Source organism: Rattus rattus, chromosome 5 (genome assembly GCF_011064425.1).
Source record: "Rattus rattus isolate New Zealand chromosome 5, Rrattus_CSIRO_v1, whole genome shotgun sequence".
Classification (NCBI taxonomy): Eukaryota; Metazoa; Chordata; class Mammalia; order Rodentia; family Muridae; genus Rattus; species Rattus rattus.
The window spans coordinates 134333224-134352142 of NC_046158.1; the positions used below are offsets into that span (position 1 = coordinate 134333224).

The 18919-nt window shown below is 45.9% G+C and overlaps 1 protein-coding gene across 1 annotated transcript in view; it reads left to right on the top strand.

Annotated features, from left to right (window-relative positions):
* Window positions 1-319: 319 nt before the first annotated feature.
* Window positions 320-18919, top strand: part of Asip (agouti signaling protein) — a 79840-nt gene continuing 61240 nt past the window's right edge. Inside the window, exon 1 of the mRNA XM_032902430.1 lies at window positions 320-401. The gene's annotated coding sequence lies outside the window, so the exon portion shown is untranslated. The remainder of the gene's footprint in view (window positions 402-18919) is intronic.

Consider the following 18919-nt stretch of genomic DNA (forward strand, 5'->3'; position numbering starts at 1 on the left):
GCTCCTCTTCCTACTGTGCCATGGGTTTCCAGAAAATGAGCTAGAACACAAGCCAAGCACAGCTCTCCCAAGCATGTGAGCAAGGTCATGGGCTTTACCTGCAGGAGGCAAAGCCACCTCAAAATACACAGGAGCACATCCAGGCCTGGAGACATGAGTGACAAACAGCCTCCTGCTAGGTGTCCCCCCAGACACAAGTGAGCATGCCTGCTTGACACTTGCTCCCCTCCCCTTAGCAGGGTTTGGTCATGGCTGCAGCATCCTGACAACCTATTTAAACCAACTAGCAGGAGCTGTCATCCAAGTGCCATTTCCCACCCACCAGTCTGAGTCCTTGAGCCTCTGCAGCCTCAGAAGAGGGAGTCCTTAGCTGAAACCTCCAGGAACCGAGGGCCCAGAAGGTATGTACCAAATTCTATCCAGATGTTGGGTTTGGTTTTGTTCTTTGTCTCCTTCTTTTTTCCTCTCTAATCATAATCAAAGAGTGAACAAGTGATTTTCACATTATCAAGCAACGCAGGGGGGAAAAATAGTTTCCTTCTTTCCTGGCCAGGTCTGTACCAAATAAGTGAACAAGTGGCTTACAGTCTCTGGTAATACAGACAAGCACCTGAACTCACAATTCCTGCTTTATACACACAGCAGAAGTACCAGGCAGGGAGACCATGCTGCAAACCCTTCAGTAAAATTCACTCAGTGCGGAATAGTCAGCTTCCAGAATTGTTTACCTGAGCTCGAGGGAGCCCACCTGTTTTAAAATCCTTCTAAAAAAAAAAAACAAAAAACTACTATTGTGCAAATAGGTCAAACAGTAAAGTATAGATGTTGCTTTATTGGAAAGGAAGAGTCTAGGAATGAAACTTTCTGGTGTTTTCTGTGCATCCGGTGAGCCCAGCACCTTCATCATCCCGGGCGGGTAACAACCAGTCATCAGACAGCTCAGACAGCTCACAGAACCGTTCTCTGGCAGCCCAGCTCTCCTGGGGTTAACTTGCTGAGGGGCTAGGGTGAGGAAAAACAGATCTGCCTAGGCTGCAGTCACTTGACTCCCTTCACCCCACACCTGAGCTCCAGCTCCCTGGAAGAGAACCTGAGGAAAGGCAGCTTAGCTGGGGCTGCGCTCCAGCCAGCGGCTTCTCTGCCAGTGGCCACTTCTGGCTGCAAGCTGTAGGCAGGGCCAGGAACGAATGTCACCCGGAATGGGAAGCTCAGTGACGAAGGGACCTTACTTCCAGTCTTCAAAGGATGCCATTTTCAATGTTCTCCTCTGAATTGGTGAGTTTCAAAATTTTCGTCCTTTAGACTGTGTGAGCAAACCAGAGTCTAGCCTATTGGCCAGTTAAACACGCAAGAAAAGAAAGACTATGGAGGTATTTTATCGAATTCCTTCTGACTATTCTGAACTCTTCAACAATGCTTTTTGCTATTTTTAAATTTGATTGAACTCTTCAGTGGAAAATATGGTTTAAAGGAAAACCAAACCAAATCATCCAGGGCACTGTGTGTGCCTTGCATTTTGACCCAGCCTACAGAGTAATTTGGAAGCCTCTCCGCAGATCACCAGAGATCCTTGCATTCTACTTAAAGAACCATAGATCTAAAAACTACGTCTTGATTCCAGTACCCTTCTTTCCATCTGGATTTATCCTCGTTGACCATAGCGAGCGATTACTGACGAATCCTGGAACATGCCCTGTACTGTACGAGGTGAGCTTAGCTGGAAGAAGAAACGTCTTTTTCTCAGCGAGTGTTTTCATTAATATTAATTTCATTAATATCTATGCTGTAGTTATGTATCTTGTTGGGGGTATATAATTTCCTTTTCTTGTCAAATCCCCTTAGTGGTCTTCGGTATTTAATTTACTTTTGCTTCTTGGCTTCTTTCAAAATTTCCTTCCAGTTTCGATATTTAAGTAGTTGTGTGCTGGCGCACGCTGCTTGCTGGAATTTCAGAATCACACTTTCCGTTGATATTTGGGTACAAACCTTTACAAAATGGTTAGGCACTTAAATGATTATAAAGGCAGCGGGCTACTGAGCACATCTTACAGACAGGTGGACAAAATAGCAGCGGGAAAGAGAAGGCTGAAGGTCTGAACCCTCCCCTGTGGCAGGATGGCCCTACTGACATAGAGACAGAAAGGAGACGATCCCTCAGGGAGGAGTCGGCCATGTTGCAGAGCCAACAACACAAAGCACCAGAAAGACAAACCCAGCCAGCCTCAACCTGCTCTGTGAAAGGGAAGGGAAGGGGTGAGAGCCACCCTGAAGGTGCAGATGTCTGTGTGAAGTGTGTCTGTGTCGTCTTCTTAAGACACGGGGCTGCACTTGAGACGCTAGCGCTGATGGCTGTGCTTTGGGCACAGTCTGTATCAGGACAGCCATGCGAAGGCAATTACCTGGAATGGGAGCCATTATAGCCCTTTGATTTGCTTCCTCCAATATCCTGTCAGACAGATGAAGAAAAGAGACAGACTCTCAACTCTGAAGTAAATTGCAGGTTGAGGTATTTGGTTTCAGCCTCCTTCAGGTTGAGGCTTTCCAAAGCAGAATTTTGTGTGCTCAGGAAACCAAACACTGCATGCTGTTGCTCTAGCATGCTTGCAGATCAGACATAAGGAAACGGGCAGCCAAATGGTGACAGTTGGTTTTAATAGGCTGTTATTCTGTCGAGTGCAGACGCTCACTCTGTGTAGGGCTTTGAAAGGGGGTCTTCCAGGTTCTGCGAGAGTCTGGAGGCACCTCAAAGTGGAAACAGGTCCAACATGTCCTATGTCACTCACACTAGGACCGTTTCTCTTTCAAGCACTGATGCCCATGGGGAGGCATTCAGGCATCAGGCAAACTTGCCAGGGTTACAGTCGGAGTTGGGAAGCTAAGGAGTCAAGGGTTCAGACTGACAGAAGCAGTCGAGATCCAGAGCCAGGATGTTAGCCACACTGAAGAGTTGTTAGAGAAGAGAAGTGGGAACAGGGAACCAGAAAGCTCAGATGTCTGCGACAGTGCTTCTGACAAGTGGTACCTTTGACTGAGTCCAGAAAGACTGATCTCTGGAGGAGAGTGTGCTCGGAGGAAGACTGAGAGTCGAGAGGATCTGCTTCCCTTTGGTGGGGAAGTTTTACTCAGATTTGGAAGAAACCAGAACTGGCTGTACAGCCAGAGTCTGAGTCCAGTTTAAATCCCTGTGTAGCTGTAGCTGGCTCTAGTGAGCATGGGTAGTGCTGTCAGGGGGATGCTTTCTGCTGGAAGGCAGCTCGCCTGAGGAAAAGCAGAGGAGTGGGCACTGGGACAGGGCAAGGGTTTGATCCACTTATTGGCCAGCCTCAGCAAAGGCAGAGAGGATGCTGTTGTAAATCGCCTTCTGGGGAGCCAGCGACTCAGTCATCACCTGTCCCTGTACAATTCCTCCCTTCAGTCCTGGGTACTCTTTAGAAAGAATTCGCTTGGAGAAAGAGTCCTAAATATGAAATGTTCTAATTCACTGTTTAGATCTTGTTGTGCATGTTTCGGGGTGCAGGGTGAGCCACTCCTTGCATTTAAAAATAGTCTTTTTCAACTGGTAAAATAAAAATTAGCTTCTTCCACTAGCAGGGATTCTTGGAGAGCTGAATGAATCTGTCTCTGGTGGAAGACAGGGAATCTTTCTCATGCTGTCGAGGGTGATGTTTGGTTATTTTAAACGCTGTCTTCATATCTTTCACTCTGCCCCAAACTCCTAAATATTCCCGACATATTTAGACTTTCCTTTTTGTTTTTCTTTTGAGAAAGGGTCTCATTTGCCCCAGCTTGGAAGACATTGAATTTTTGGTCATTTTTCCCCCAGCCCTTTCTGCTGAGTGTGGGATTTAAAGTGTATAGTCCATACGTGGATAGACTTTAAGTTAAAATTTTACTGAGAGGAAACACACAGAAAGTATTTAGCGTAATGAATTTTCACTGTGCCTCCTCCTAGAAAAACAGAGCCTAGGTCTAGAAACAAAAAATGACAGGCACGGAAAAGACCCTCTGTCCCCTCTAGTCAAGACCTCCTAAGGGCAGTCACAAACCCAAGTCCTAACACCACACATTAAATACTGTCCTACATATTCTCTTGATGTGTGTGCATTTTTATGAATGGCTTCATGTGCTTTTTGTAACGTATCAGCCCCTCTTATTTTGTGCTTTTATGTATCGGAACGTTCAACTCCATCTTCTGTCAGTATCGGCAACCCTCGCTTTTGTGGGTAAATCCCATGAAATGTGGCACCTATGTGGAAAGTTTAGCCCATATACAATATGTCTGGGAGGTTCAAACGGTTGATACACATTCTCGTTCATAATTCCAGACTTTTGCAATATTCTTAATTCCAGGTAATGTCTCGTATTTCAGCACTGTCTATCCATTTATTTGGGGGTACGAACCATGAATTTATGGCTTCGCACATGCTAAACATTCAGACCTGCATATCTGAATACTTCAGAATCAGGATTTTAGAGCCATGATATATTTTTTTTCCTCAGTTTGTGCATTAAATTCTTCTAAAAAAAAATTCTAGGGTGCTTTTGCCAATGCAATGGACGGAAGGCGTGTGTTTCTTACATTCATTGAGGAATTGCCTCTGCCCTTTGTCTACCCACAGAAGGTGCTTCATCCTTTCAATCAACAGTGTTTACCAAGTGCTTTCTATGTGGAGGCTCTATTCCAGACCATGCGAGTACAGTGTTTTATTTTAGATAGGTTCTTATTCTCGTAGCTCATCCTGGGGTCAAACAACCGACAGTCCTTCTACCTCAGCCTCCTGGACGGGTGCTGGCATGTCCTACAGGCAAGTTCATCATCAGCTTACGATGTAGTAGAAAGGGAAGAAAGCATAGAGGTAGACTGTGGTGGTAAAGCCCTTGCTACACAACTGAACACGCACATAAAAATCTCAGTGCTGGAGAGGCATAGACAGGACGCCCTCTGGGGCTTGCCGGCCAGCTTCGCTGAATCAGCATGCTTCAGGCTGGGTGAGATGCACTCTCTCTCAAAACCAAAACCAAAACCATACAAAACAAAAAACAGTAGAGAGTGACATGCACATGCACATACAAACACACAAAAAGACAGGAAACATTGAAAATGGAACGTGTAAATACACGTGTAACTCTTACAAAATTCTCAAAAAATACATTTAAATAAAAAATTAAGATACACAAAATTAACAGATAATAAAAATAAATTTAATAAAAATGTAAATTTAAAAAAATTGGCAGTGCTAAAAGGGAAATAAATAGGGTAATGCCAAAAGTTAACTGGAAAGTACTCACTTTGGAGTGGGCAGGAGAACGCTGAGGAGATGAGGACAGAAAGAAGACAAGGAATAACAAGTTACGTTTGCCAAGAGCTGTAGAAATCCTGTTTCCAGCTTTAAAAACAAAACAAAACAAAACAACCCTGGAAGTCCCAGGACTAGGCACGAATCAGAAAGTCCCTGTAGCTTCATGGTGAACGAGGAGGACAGAATGAGCGATCACAGGAAAGGCAGATGGAGGCCAGATCAATTAGACGCTTAGAAGGCAAGGCGAAGAGTTCCGGACCTTAGCAATAAGAAGTGTAGCGTTGTCAACAATGTTGCAATACGCCTTCGGGTTTTTCTTCCTTTTTTTTTTTTTTTAACATGGAGATACAGTTCCCAGGCAGGGAACAATGTCGATGATATGTGTAGAATGTGAAGCATTCTGACAGCTGTACTGCCCGGCAAGTTTCCAAAATGGCTAAATTTTTTATTGTCACTTTGAGACAGTTTCTTGTGTTGCTCGGACGGACTTGAAACTTCTGAGCTCAAGGAATCCTGGTCTCCAAGTAGTGGGTACAATAGGCTCGTACTGCTGCCTCTGGCGGTTTTTACAGTCCCTCCAGCAAAGCTGTAAGAATTCCCTTGCTTAGTATGATGGCACATGCCAGGGCTCAAGAGACCGTGGGAGAGTAAGATTTTGAGGCAAACTGAAGCTATGTAACAAGATATTTGCCTCAAAAAATTTTGCAAAAAGGTAGCAAGCAAAAAGCCCTAAACCGCCCCGCCTTCTCCCAAACATCTGGTTATGTTTGGAGGTGGAAGTCTTTGGTTTTTTTTTTTTTTTTTTTTTTTTTTTTTTTTAGGTCTTCTAAGTGGAGGCAAACAGTGTCCCACCTGGCTTTGTTTGCTGCGTGATGTTTAATGATGTTTACCGGTTATTTATGTATCTTCCTTTACAGTCCCTGTCCCAGGGGACTTAAAGAAGATCATGTGGGCACATATGCATCCAGCTGTGTATGTGTCAGTGTGGACACACATGCACGCTATGGTACACATGTGGAGGTCAGAAGACGGCTTTTATGAGTTGGTTCTCACCTTTCGTCTTTACATGGATCTCGGGCATTGATCTCAGGTCTTTACATTTGTATAGCAAGTGCTTTTACCCGTTGAGTCCTCTGGCTGGCCTTCTCGTGTGTGAAGACGGGGTCTTGCTGTGTTCTCTGGGGTGGGTTCAAGTTCTTCAGCCTAAGCTGCTCTTTCACTCCCACCTTCTGAACACCTAGGACTACAGTCATGCACCATCGTACCCACTAGACCTTTTAAATCGTTCTGTTTGCCTTTTAATTATTAAGTGCCTACTATATTTATTTGAACATAGAGGCTTTTATGTATCAGATATGTGCACTGTGAACATTGTCTCCTAAGGTATAATTTGTATATTTATTTATTTAGTAAACTGTCTTTTGAATCTGAGACTAAAAAAGAAATAAGCAAATAAATCCTTGTAGTTAGAAATAATTTCAAAAGTACTGAAAAAGTAAATGCACTATTCTGGGTGAGCTGATGTTTTTATCATATAATATGTTTGTGTCTGATAGTTTTCTTTGCTCTGAAATCTATTTTGGCTGCTATTGATACAAAAATTCCGTTTTCTTGTGACTATCATTTTTATGCTATATCTTTTTCTATCATTTTAGCCTAGCTACAACTGGTTCATTTAAAAAAAAAATCTTCTGGGATTAAGAGAACTTGCTGCTCTTACAGAAGACCTGGGTTCAACTTCCAGCATCCACATGATGATATGTGTGTGTGTGTGTGTGTGTGTGTGTGTGTGCAGGCAAAACCACACATAAAGTAACATAAACTTTAAAAAATCCCATGTAACAATTTACACATAGGAGCGTTTGATATAATAATACATTATAATATAATAATATGTTAGAATGTGGGTCTATGGCTTTTTCCTCCTCTTTGTGTCCTTTGTTCCTATTTCAGTTTCCTATGTATTGGTTTATCATCTTGGACAGTTTTTGGTGAGTACTGAGGGGGTTACAACTTGTATATTTGAGATGGCGGTCTACGGGCTGCCAGAGCTTCATCAGTTCAAAGGGAGCGCCGGAACACCATTGCTATGTTTCCCCCTCGCTTCTCACTTCACAATGAAGTTGTCTTTTTTTTTTTTTTTCAGACAAAAAAAATATAGCCTTTGCCTCTAACCCTCAAGCATTTCAGATGCTTTTAAATTACACGCATTTATTTGGGGGGAAGAGACACATGCACCACAGCACAGTTGTGGGTGTCAGAGGACAGTTTGCAGGAGTCACTTCTCTCCTTCCACCACGTGGGTTCCAGGTATTGAACTCAGGTCGTCAGCCTTGGCAGCGAGCACCTTTCCCCGCTGAGCTATCCCACCAGCTCCCATCCAACAGCAGGGAAAACTCAGAGTAAGAGCAGTCCCAAGTATTTCCTAGCTGGCTCTGGCTCACCCTCTTCTCCCTCCCTGGTCGGTCCCCCTGTATCCTGTTGGCCTCCTTTGCCCTGGCTCTGAAGAACTCCAGCAGCTCTCCCAGAGTCAGGCTCCCAACAGTGTGTTCTCTTTGTTTCCTTCCATCTAAGCACATCTTTAGTTCGTGCTCATTTATCCTGGCTGTGTTCACTGGGCCTAGAACTCTGGGATGTCATTTGTTTATCTTGTTTGAAATGTTGTTTCAATGTTGGGGGGTTGTCAATGTTGGTAAGAAATAGCTCTTAAAGCGTTGTTTGCCTGTGAGTAACGTATTCTTTGTGTTGCCCGATTTCTGTTTTGGGTGTTTTGTTTTGTTTTTGTTTTTTTCATTTAAAGTTTACCTTATTATATGGTGGTGGTGGTGGTGGTTGTGTGTGTATGTGTGTGTGTGTGTGTGTGTGTGTGTGTGTGTGTGTGTGTGTGTGTGTGTTAATAAGTGTTCTGTGTTCCGTGTGGCATAGCATGAGGCAGGAGAGATGACTAAGGGTTAGGAGAACGTACCTCTTTTTCAGAGGACCAAATTTTGGTTCCGAGAACCCGCACCAGGAAGCTTACCATTTCCTGTAACTCCAGCTCCACAGGACCAAGCCAGCGTCTCCTTGGGTACCCATAGCTGCATGTGTGTGTGTGTATATGTGTAAAACCTTTTCTATACACACACAATTAAAAAATACATCTTTAAAACATTTTTTTAAGTATCAGTTTCCTTCCAAATACTGCTGTATGTCCAAACCACTATTGTCAATATGTGGTTTCAATTATTATTCCTTTCAAAGAATTTCTAACTATTTTTGGACCCACGGATTGCAAGAGACAGGTGTGTTTATTTTCAAGACATTTGGGGAATTTTCCATATAACTTTTCATTGCGGTTCCTAATTTAATACTGTTGGGGCTGTATCGCACTCTGTATTCTTTCAATCTTTTAAAATGTATTAAGATTTTTATAGTCAAGCATATGGCTCATATTAATGAATAGTCCAGATATATTTGAAAAGCATGCGTCCTCTTCAGTCGGGGGAGGGGGAGGATTCAATAAGCGGCGGCCAGGTCCATTTGGTTTACGTCGTGTCGTTCGTGACTTCCCAACTGGTTCCATTGTTGGCCAATCCGAGCCCTTCAGGAGAAAGGTGCAGATGCCACCAGCGGCGGCTGTGGACCCATCTACTTCTTATATTTTGAAACGCTGTTGTTATGTGAATATACATTTAGAAATGTTAGGCGTTTCTCAAATTGTTTGGCAGGGCTGGGGGTTAAACCCAGGGCCTTACGTGTGCTAGGCAAGGGCTCTGCCCCTGAGCCACAGCGCAAGACCGAAACGCCACTTTTTAAATGAAATAGCCTTTCATCATGAAGAGATAGTCCTCCTATCCGTGGCTATGCTCCTGGGTCCTCGGCTACTCCGTCGGGTGTTTGAGACAGACAGGGTCTCTTGTTTGCATCTGGGAACACCGGGGTGACCGGCTCGTGATCTGTGGATCCTTCCACCTCTGCCTTCTTCCGTCTTGTGGGAACTCTGGGACCACAGCAGACACACACTACCACGTCCAGCTTGTTAGGGTTCTGTGATCAGAACACAGGTCCTCAAGTTTGCGTGGTGAACACTTTACCCACTGAGACATGGCCCAGCCCTGTTTTCGTTTGTTTCAGCTCTGGGACTTGAACCAAGGATAATTTTGTTATGTTTTTGAGGTGGCACCTTTATTAAGTAGCCCAGGCTGGCCTGGAACATTGTCTCTCCAGTTTCAGTCTTTCAACTTCTGGGATTACAGGTATGTGTCACCACCCCCGGAGTCATCTTCTTTAATACTTTACTGAGCCACGGGATATCCATCAAAGCCAGGGCGTTTGCCTTGAGGGAGAGGTACAGTCCCGACTGTCTGACTGTCTGCCGGATCTCTCCAGTTTCTTCCCCAACATCCCTTTCATAGTCTAACGAAGAACTCATTGAGCATTGTGCCCTGGCCTTAGTTGTCACCGTTCCTTGTCCTTGAATTGGCGACAGTTCCTCTGTTTTTGCTTCTGGAATTTTGTTGTTCTGTTTTGCTTTGTTTTTGTGGGGTTTTTTTCTCTCTTGCTGCATGGATACTTCAAAGAATACTAGCCACATTTTATATAAATCTTTCCTGGGTTTAGGTTTCCCTGCGCTGCTTCATGATTAAGTTAACATTATTTTTAGCAAGAACAACACAGAAGGGATAGTGTTCTCTTCTCACAGGGAAGTCATGGGCTTGTGTCTCTTTGTCAACCCAAAAGTCCTAGTTAACGTGGGCTCTCCAGAGTCTCTCAACCTCGGAATTACTATCATAGCCTTTGTGATTGACAGACATTTTGTAGGAATATTTTTCAAATGCCTACAGCCACTACTGTGAGTTTCCATTTCAGTTATTTTTGTATCACGCCCCTTCTTTCTGCATTTATTTTTTGGAATTACACTATGAGGAAAAGCTATCATTTCTCTTCATTTACTTATAATACCATTTATTTTCACCAGAACAACATTAGGGACTTCATTCTGTGGGCTCTATGGATTTCAATGAGTTCAAGGCTAACCTGGTCTACATAGTCCCAAGACTCCATAGAGAGAAATTGTCTCAAAAAAAAGAGAGAGATTATTTTATTTTATGTGTACGAGTGTTTTGTCTGAGCAGCAGCCATGATGTGCACCATATGCTCGCCGTGCCCGAAGAAAGCACAGTAGCTCCAGGAACTCGTTAGGGGTGGTTCTGAGCCACCATGTGGACTGAACCCAGGTCCTCTGCAAGAGCAGCAAGTGACTTTAACCTCTGAGCCATCTCTCCAGCCCATTTTATTTTTATTTTTAAGTGATGACCTAATTGTTCTCTTCCAGCATCATGCACTGGTGACCTCACACCTTCTTAGTGCTACAAGCTCTCCAGAATAAACCGATGCCCTAAGATGCCTTCAGCCTCTAAGACCTCCTTCAGGGCACCTATCTCCCACATCCAGCAGCCGTTTCCTGGCTGCGATGAGGTACAACTGGTTCATTTAGAACGCCCTTTCCTGACCACTAGCACGCTAACCACATCATAATCCCAGGTGACCGCGCTGGGCTCTTTTCACTTCCACCAGCTCATGAGTGCAGCGCTTAGAAGCAGATGAAATGGGCATTAACGATCCACCACAGAAAGCTGCTTATGTGTCTTCGTGGGGGAATGTGACGGCCTCCCTAGCTCTCCCGAATCCCTGATTACCTGGGAGCTTCCTATCAGCAAGGACTATGTTACTCACCGTGTGTCTCTACTCTTGGGTATGGGGGCTGGCTTACAGGAGCCTCTTGTTTCCAGAGGTTTATGTTTAATGGACGCTCTTGGCATATGTTTCCGAACAACCTTTAAAATGAAATTAGGAATCGCTTTTATCGGGTGTAGAAAAATAAAGTTGTATTTGGGGATTTTTGTAGACAACTCTATTAGATTTCTTTTGTTTTGCTTTTGTGGCACTGACTGTGGATGCTAGACAAGGGCTTTGCCGTTGGGCTACATCTTCAATCCTTTAGATACGGTGTGTGTGTGTGTGTGTGTGTGTGTGTGTGTGTGTGTGTGTGTGTGTGCCTTGTGTGCACATGTGTGCAAAGGCCAGAGATGGACCTCATCCACTTCTCTGCATTAGGTTTAGGGTCTCTCACTGACTGTGGACCTCACCTATTTGGTGGGTCTGGCTGACCAATGAGATCTAAGGACCTTCCTGTCTCCCTCTTCCCAGTGTTAGAATAGATGCAAGTCGTAGCACCCAGCTTTTTATGTGTGCGCTGGGGAGCCAAACGCAAGACTTGTTTGTTTAACAAATAATCACTAGCCACTGACTACCACTCTCAGGAACCTTCTGGAACTTCCAACCGTGCCGTCCTCCCAGCCTGCTCCAGCTGAAAGACCACCCATCTTCCCTACCCCTAGACTTAAGATTTCAAAAAATTAATAGAATAAACCTTTTCGTGGTTGTGTGAGTGAAAGGCATCCTGTGGCTAGTTTTGTTTTGTTTTGCTTTGCTTTGTTTGAGACAGGGTCTCACTATGCAGCCTTGGCTGGGTTGGAACCCATTGAGTAGACCAGGCTTGCTCACAGGTCACAGAGATCCACCTGCATCTGCCTTCTGAGGGCTGGGACTAAAGGTGCACACTGCCATCCTCGGCTCGTGGCTACTTGCTAGACACTAACATCTTAACGCCTACTCTGTGCCCTCTCTCCTCCTGTGAGCATGTTCTACAAGCCAACTGGCAGCGGGGGCGAGGGGGGGGCACTGCTCTCCACGTGGGGCCATAATAGCTGTCTCAAGTAGATTCCATTGCTGCGCTGAAATGCCATGAGCATAAATGTCTTCGGAGGAATGGGTTTGCTTCGGCTTATAACTCCTGGGCAGCGTCTACCTTTCTGTTAATCTCACCCAACGCATTTAACTTTTCTCTCTCTTTCCTATTTGAAACAGTTTGCTTTTGACAAGGTCTCACCATGTAGCCTGGATCTCACTCTGTAGACATTTTTGGAAAGTTCACTGGGAATCCCTTACATGTACAGTTACATGGAACTTTAGATTTAATGATGGGGCCGTTTCTCAGTTATGATAAATAAGTCTTTCAAAGACAATTTTTTCTGCATAAGAATACAGTGAAAATGACTGGCTCCTGGGCTCATTTGAAAGGGGTTTTAATAGCAAAATTGAGTTGTCCTGTATGGTAGAACCATGGACTGTGAGACGCATTTATTTAGGGTATCCACACAAGATTTGCCTGCTGAATGTGTTTTGTTCATTCATATTAAAATTCCTTATAATATCACACTACTGTAAATACTACGGAAGTCTCTTAAAAACAGGCTTCTCTTGGAGTGGTGAGGGGTCAGGGGAAGGGGGCCAGAAAATGCTGCAGAATTCCACTGGGCATTGCTCTCCACTGAGGGCACACTGGGAACAAGCTTGACCAGCATCCGATGGGTGGTCTTTCAGCTGGGACAGGCTGGGAGGACAGCTCTGCTGGAAGTCCCGGAAGGTCCTTGAGAATGTTAGTGGCTAGTGACGACAGGTGGGCCTGTGTGAGTTCAGAAAGCAGGGCTGGGAAGGTGGCTGAAGCCAGAGTCACACAGTGGCCAGTCTCAAAACCCTGCTGTCAGTGGGCATCAGCAGAGAGGTTTAAGATGCCATGTCCCCAGTGTTTAATCTAAGGCCACCTCCAAAGTCCTAATTTTTGTATTGTTCCCATGAACATGAGCATTGCGATATCTGGGCTCACAGGTCATAGTTCATTTATTAACATATTACAGCCACCTTGGGTCATTGATTTATCAGAGCCTTCTGTAGGCTTGGCTCACATTGGAACTGCCTTGTAGCTGGACCCTTCTCCAGCGAACACTCCATTATCCCAAGTAATACAAAATGGCTTTCAAGTTATACAAAATGGTTTCCCTTATGTTTCTAACACCCTGTTTTTTAACACTAGACATTATTCCAAAATACTCAAGACTTCAATAAGGCTGTGGAAGGAAGACAAGACAGCTTGCTTAGAAGTCCAGAAAACCCGCTTTTCTTCTAGGCCTTCTTACGGGACTGTCTTTGTCCTCTGATGCCCCTCTGACTCAGCCCCAGGACCGAGGAGGGAGCTGTCAGTAGCTCAATTTCCCTGGAGGAGGCAAAGAACACTGCACAGATGCTTGGCTGCCTGCGAGACAGGCCGCCTCTCCTCAGATGGTTGTGGGTTAATGCAGATTTCCACATCCCTTTGAAGAGCCCTGGCTTTTCTATACCGGAGGAAACAGGTCCCAGCCTCCAGAGAAGACAGCGTAAGTCTGTAGGCTCCAGTACCTCAGGAGGAAGGACACGGCCTGTACTTTGAAGTGTGGTTTCTGGGCCTTCCCCGCTTGCTTAGAGACTTTACTACATCCATGTCTGCCCTCCAGAGCAGATGTTGAGAAAGTGGGTAACACACAGATCTCCAGTGGGGATCCCCAGATGTGAGCCCTGAGGAGAGATGAAGTGCAGCCCTGCTGTCAAGTTGAGGGACAGCAGGGCCTGAGTTCTCCTCAGGCACAGACAGGCAGGGCTGAGCAAAGCATCCTGGTGAGGAATGGGGGATAAACCCCATGCGTCCTTCCATTGTCTGTGTCTTAGGCTGCAGCTACTTTCCCAAGTCAGACCTCATTTGCCTATGGGAGCTGATCTAAGGTTAGGACAATTGAACTGGAGCTTGGCTTTGCTGTCCTGATCTATTTGCCAAGGCACTTTGATGAGGATGGCAACAGGAACAGCAGCATGTGCAAGCCGTTGCTCCTCAGGTACCATGAGAGTCATTTCAGCAGAGGTGGTCAGGAGGCCTCACGGGGCCTGGCCGCAGCAGTTCTAGGACGGGAAGAGGGGCCCATGCAGACACTGCTTGCAGGCAGATTTCTAAGAGGCTCCTGCACTACTTGAGATTCCTACACACCTGAGTGGATATTCTAACCTCTATTTAAAGTGGCAATCTTGATATTCAAGACCCCCATATGCAGTCTAACCGTTCCTAACCTCGTTTTCCATTACTAACTTTGTCTAGACTGTGGGAATACCTTGTCCTTCGACTTACCATTCTACGTTCAAAACTGCCTTTCTTCCTAGAAACTTAGTTGATCCCCTGTCTTACATTGGCTTGGTATAGTCCTTTGGTTAACATTTTGCCATATTTTTGTGAAAATGTGGGTCCCACGAGGTAGAGACTTGTCTGTTTCTCGCTGTGCATCCTCAGTGCCTGTCACTGTCCTGCAGATAATAGACACTTGGATCAAATCTGTTGAATGAATTAATAAATGAGCGAATGAATCAAAGAATTCCCTAAAGCACCAGAAACGAGTAGAATCAAGTTGCCAGGGAGTGAGTGGTAGGTGAGAGAGGAGCAGGAGGCAGAGAGACCATGGACAAAGGTGGACGCTGCTTCCTGAGACCTGATGATGAACCAGCTTCATGGGGATTCCTTTAGAGAAAGACACTCAGAGCCAAGGGGTAGAAGAATTGGGATAGACGTCAAAGAAGGAAACATGGCGGGAACGTAAGGACACCTTTAGCTGGATGAGACCTGAGCCACAGAACTGACCAGGGGAGGATCAATCAGAGCAAACAAGTCAACCCAAGGGACAGTGCCAGGGGGATCTGCAGTCCTGACAAATGATGGCAGAGTGGCTCTGACGTGTCTGGCCTGGGAAATGTCCCCTGGTTGAGGATGGCAGCAGCAGCAGCAGAAGTCACAGAAAGGGGGTGGGCAGTAAAAGACAGGCTCTAAACAGCAGAAGAGTGGCAGAGTAAATAAACAATGGTGGCATGTGAGGAAGATCCAGACTGTTACAGGTAAGCAGTCCACGTGTAAGGACAGCTGAGCCCACGGCAACTATGCTAGCTCCTTCACTTCACTCACGTCCCCGCAGTCTGTTCTCATAGCAGGGATGGGTTAGGCCAGGCCTCGTGGGCAACTCTGACCAACCGTTGGCAAGAGTTTCAGCTTTGATAATGGCCAAGACATTTAGCAGCTACCAGTGTGCACTGGGGGGCATGAGAACCAGTGCCATTTATACTGAACACTGCCTACATCTACTAAGAAGTAGTTGCCTTGGTGAAATCTACAGTTGAGCGCTTTCCTCAGCCTGAACTACTTACTGTTCTTTGTCCATTTTTTTTTTTTTTTTTACAAGATTACACCTTGTTCAACCTTCAGGCTTCAGTTTAAATGTCGCTCCCTTAGCTGTCCTACTTCTGGTAAATTTGAGGAAGGTACAGTTTGAAAATGTTCTTATCTAGTAGTCACCCTGTCAAAATTTCTTAGAATCACTTCCTGAAGTAATAAGTTGGTGATATTCAGGCATAAAACCCAAGTGATGTTGGAAAGACGGGCTCCTCCCTTCTTCTCCGAGGTTTCTGCAATTAGAGAGAAGTGAGGGTGAAGGCTGAGTGTGAAATAAGAGGCATTCCTGAAAGCCTCGGCTTTCCTCTCCCCTCTCTTCTGAATACTCCCTTGCTTTCATATCACCACTTCTGCCTTTCGACCTTTCCCTCCGCCTTTGTCACTTGGTCCTTTCCCGTTGTCTTAGTGACGCTAACTGCTAAGCAGGCTCCCCAGATTCCAGCACTGACCTAAATCAAGCCTTGTTGTTTCCCTTTCTCCTTTCCTGGAAATTGTATTCAAGTACCCCAGAGAAGACTGTTGCTTTCTAGGTATTAACACAACTACTACCCTTCAATTCTGTCACCAGGGACCAAAAGGAAAGAGGTACCTGAAGATTAGGGGGACAAAGTGCAACAAATATCAGCTATGCAGCCCCTTAAAAGCACTTTAATTCTTAGGCTGGGAGTCAGACCAGATAGTAGAGTGCTTTCCTAGCACACACAAATACTGAGTTCAATCCCTAACAGCATATAAACTGCGTGTGGCGGTACCTGCCTATAATCCCAGCCTTTGGGAGAAAGAGGAAGAGGATCAGAAGTTCAAAACCATCCATGACTATAAAAAGACTGAGGCCAGCCTGGGCTAATTGAGACTCCATCTCCAACAACCAATAAAAAAACCGGAAACTTTATTTTCTATCTCACCTTATTTTTCTAACGTACTTGAAAGGGACATTCTATTATTGTTTTCAGGCTTATTTGCCTTTAAGGAAACTGAGGTTCAAAAAATAAGTAACGTCCCAAGTCAGTCATCTAGTAATTGCCACATAGTAGCCTCCGAGAAAACCCCCATCTCCATATGACGTGGTCATTATGCCACATCAATACACACCTGCATTACACTGTAGGAATGAGCGTGAGAACTGTGACAGACGACGACGTAGGCGCTACACTTCCTAGAAGGCTCTGGGAAAGTGGTGAAGCAGTGCAATCCTTCCGAGACCTCTCTCGACCTCAGAGAACCTGCAGCAGCAGCTCCGAGAAGCCAGCAGGTGCTTCGAATCAGTTCACACCTAAGTCATCCGCCTTCTATCCAGGCAGCGTCTGGAGTCAGCTTTCAAGAGCTCACCATCGTCCCTGTGTGCCACCACACGCCATTTTGGTTTTGATCAGAATTCCTCACTTATAAACTCCCTTCTTGGGGGAGATTTTAAAAACTAGGATCTCGGGGTTGGGGATTTAGCTCAGTGGTAGAGCGCTTGCCGAGGAAGCGCAAGGCCCTGGGTTCGATTCCCAGCTCCGAAAAAAAGAACCAAAAAAAAAAAAAAACTAGGATCTCCTCCCCATGAGGGGGGCGGCTGACAGAGACTCTAATCTCCCCCACTATTTTGATGCCTCCAATTTATTGTAACTGAATTCTCTGATCCATCTTGTCTGAAAATAGGCTATCAGACCCTGCTCATTCCCAAAGAGACCAGGAGGAAGGTATGTTGTAGAGGGGAGGGGCCTGTGGATACTCAGGCCTTGCTGGGTCTCCCTACTGTGTGTATTCACGGCCATGCCCATGCACTGAAGTCTCCATACAAAGCCAGCACACAGTGTGCTTTTGGAGAGTGGACCACATGGGGCCTTGAAGGACGGCACCTAGAGACAGCACGGGAGATCTGCACCGTTGCCCAGATCTTCACGTAGATACGTCTTAATCTACGTCTACTGCCACGTTCTTTATGACAAGGTGGTGGATTAAGTGTCTTCCTAAGTTCTGTGAGCTCCTGACACTAGCTAATCAAACCCAAGAGTCTCCAGCTTCTCTCCGCCTGTCAGCATGCCTGCTAGAGCGCCGACTGTGCCTCCTTCGTCGCTCTGGGCTGCTTCTCACTTCATCCTCTACGTCTCAGCCTCCACGGCCCTCAACCACAGCACGAGCTTTCCCTCCATTAATGTATGAGGTTCTGAAAGGCAGACTGACGGCTTCACCTACCTCTCCTCAGAGTCAGTGCAAGGCACAGTGACAGGCACATGTCCAGACACATCTGTCAAGGTAAACGAAGCATGGGCGGAGAGGAAGATGTAAGGGAAACCGCTCTCTGTCTTCTCTTTCCTCACAGACGAAGGGCCTCTGATCACTCTGTCACCACCTCAGGCTAGTACCTCATCTCACCTCAAATGCAAGAAGGGCGGGTCCTGTGGAAACCGCGACCTTGAGAATATGACTTGGGAATTCAGCTGTTTCCCCCATGTCCTTCCTCCTCTGTCATTCGATCCCTTAGTCACTGACTTCTTCAGATTCCCAGTTCTGTCTCGGGGAGGACATTGCTGCCAGGCTGTACTCTCATATCTGACAGGGATAGGGACAGGGGCCAGGTGTTCTCTCTCTCTATCTATCTCTGTTTCTCTCTGTCTCTGTCTCTCTCTGTTTTTCTCTCTCTGTCTCTGTCTCTCTCCCCCTGTTCCTGTGGTTCTCTTTCCTCTGAGTGGTTCTGGTTCTCTTATGCAAGTAAACGACAGCAGAACCCTTCCTCCCTGCATCCAGGGTGGACAGGCCTGCGTCCAGGGTGGACAGGCCTGCGTCCAGGGTGGACAGGCCTGCGTCCAGGGTGGACAGGCCTGCATCCAGAGTGGACAGGCCTGCATCCAGCTTCAGGATCCTGTGCCTGCATTTCAGCAACCCAAGTGGAAAACACGAATCCTGACGTCATAAAAATGACTCTGAGCACCATTGTTTTTGGTCACAGGATTCTCCTTGCACCGCTGCATTCTTTTCAGGAGACGGGGGACTGTGATTACCCAGCCCAGAGGCGAGTGCTTCCTTCCCTGCTCCCAGCACCACACACACCTACTCTGGCTAGCGGGGTGGGCGTGGGGTCTCTCGACTTATTAGCCACAGCACATGTTGCAGGGAGTGCTGACAAAGGTCTGTACACAAATGTTCATAGCAGTTATCAAAGCCAGAACCAGCCAACGGGGGCCGCAGTAAACAGCCTGTCAGACAATCTCAGGAAACTCAACAGTAAAACAGAATGAGTGTTTCAACCTGATCAAACCTCAAAGACAGCAAGCTGAGCTTCTAAGAACGCAGACACAAGCGTGCATGGTGCACGGTTGCATTGGTATCGTATTTAGAAAAGATGCACTGTAGTGGACACCTGGATGTGTGCGAGGGGAGACTCGGAGGCCATTAGCAAGAGGTGAGCAATGGTAGAATCCTGGAGACTGAGTGGTAAGGATTTCCTAGCTCTGCGCATTTGTCTAAATTCTCTAAGGCCTGCACGGACCAGGTGGACTGTGGTTATTTACAA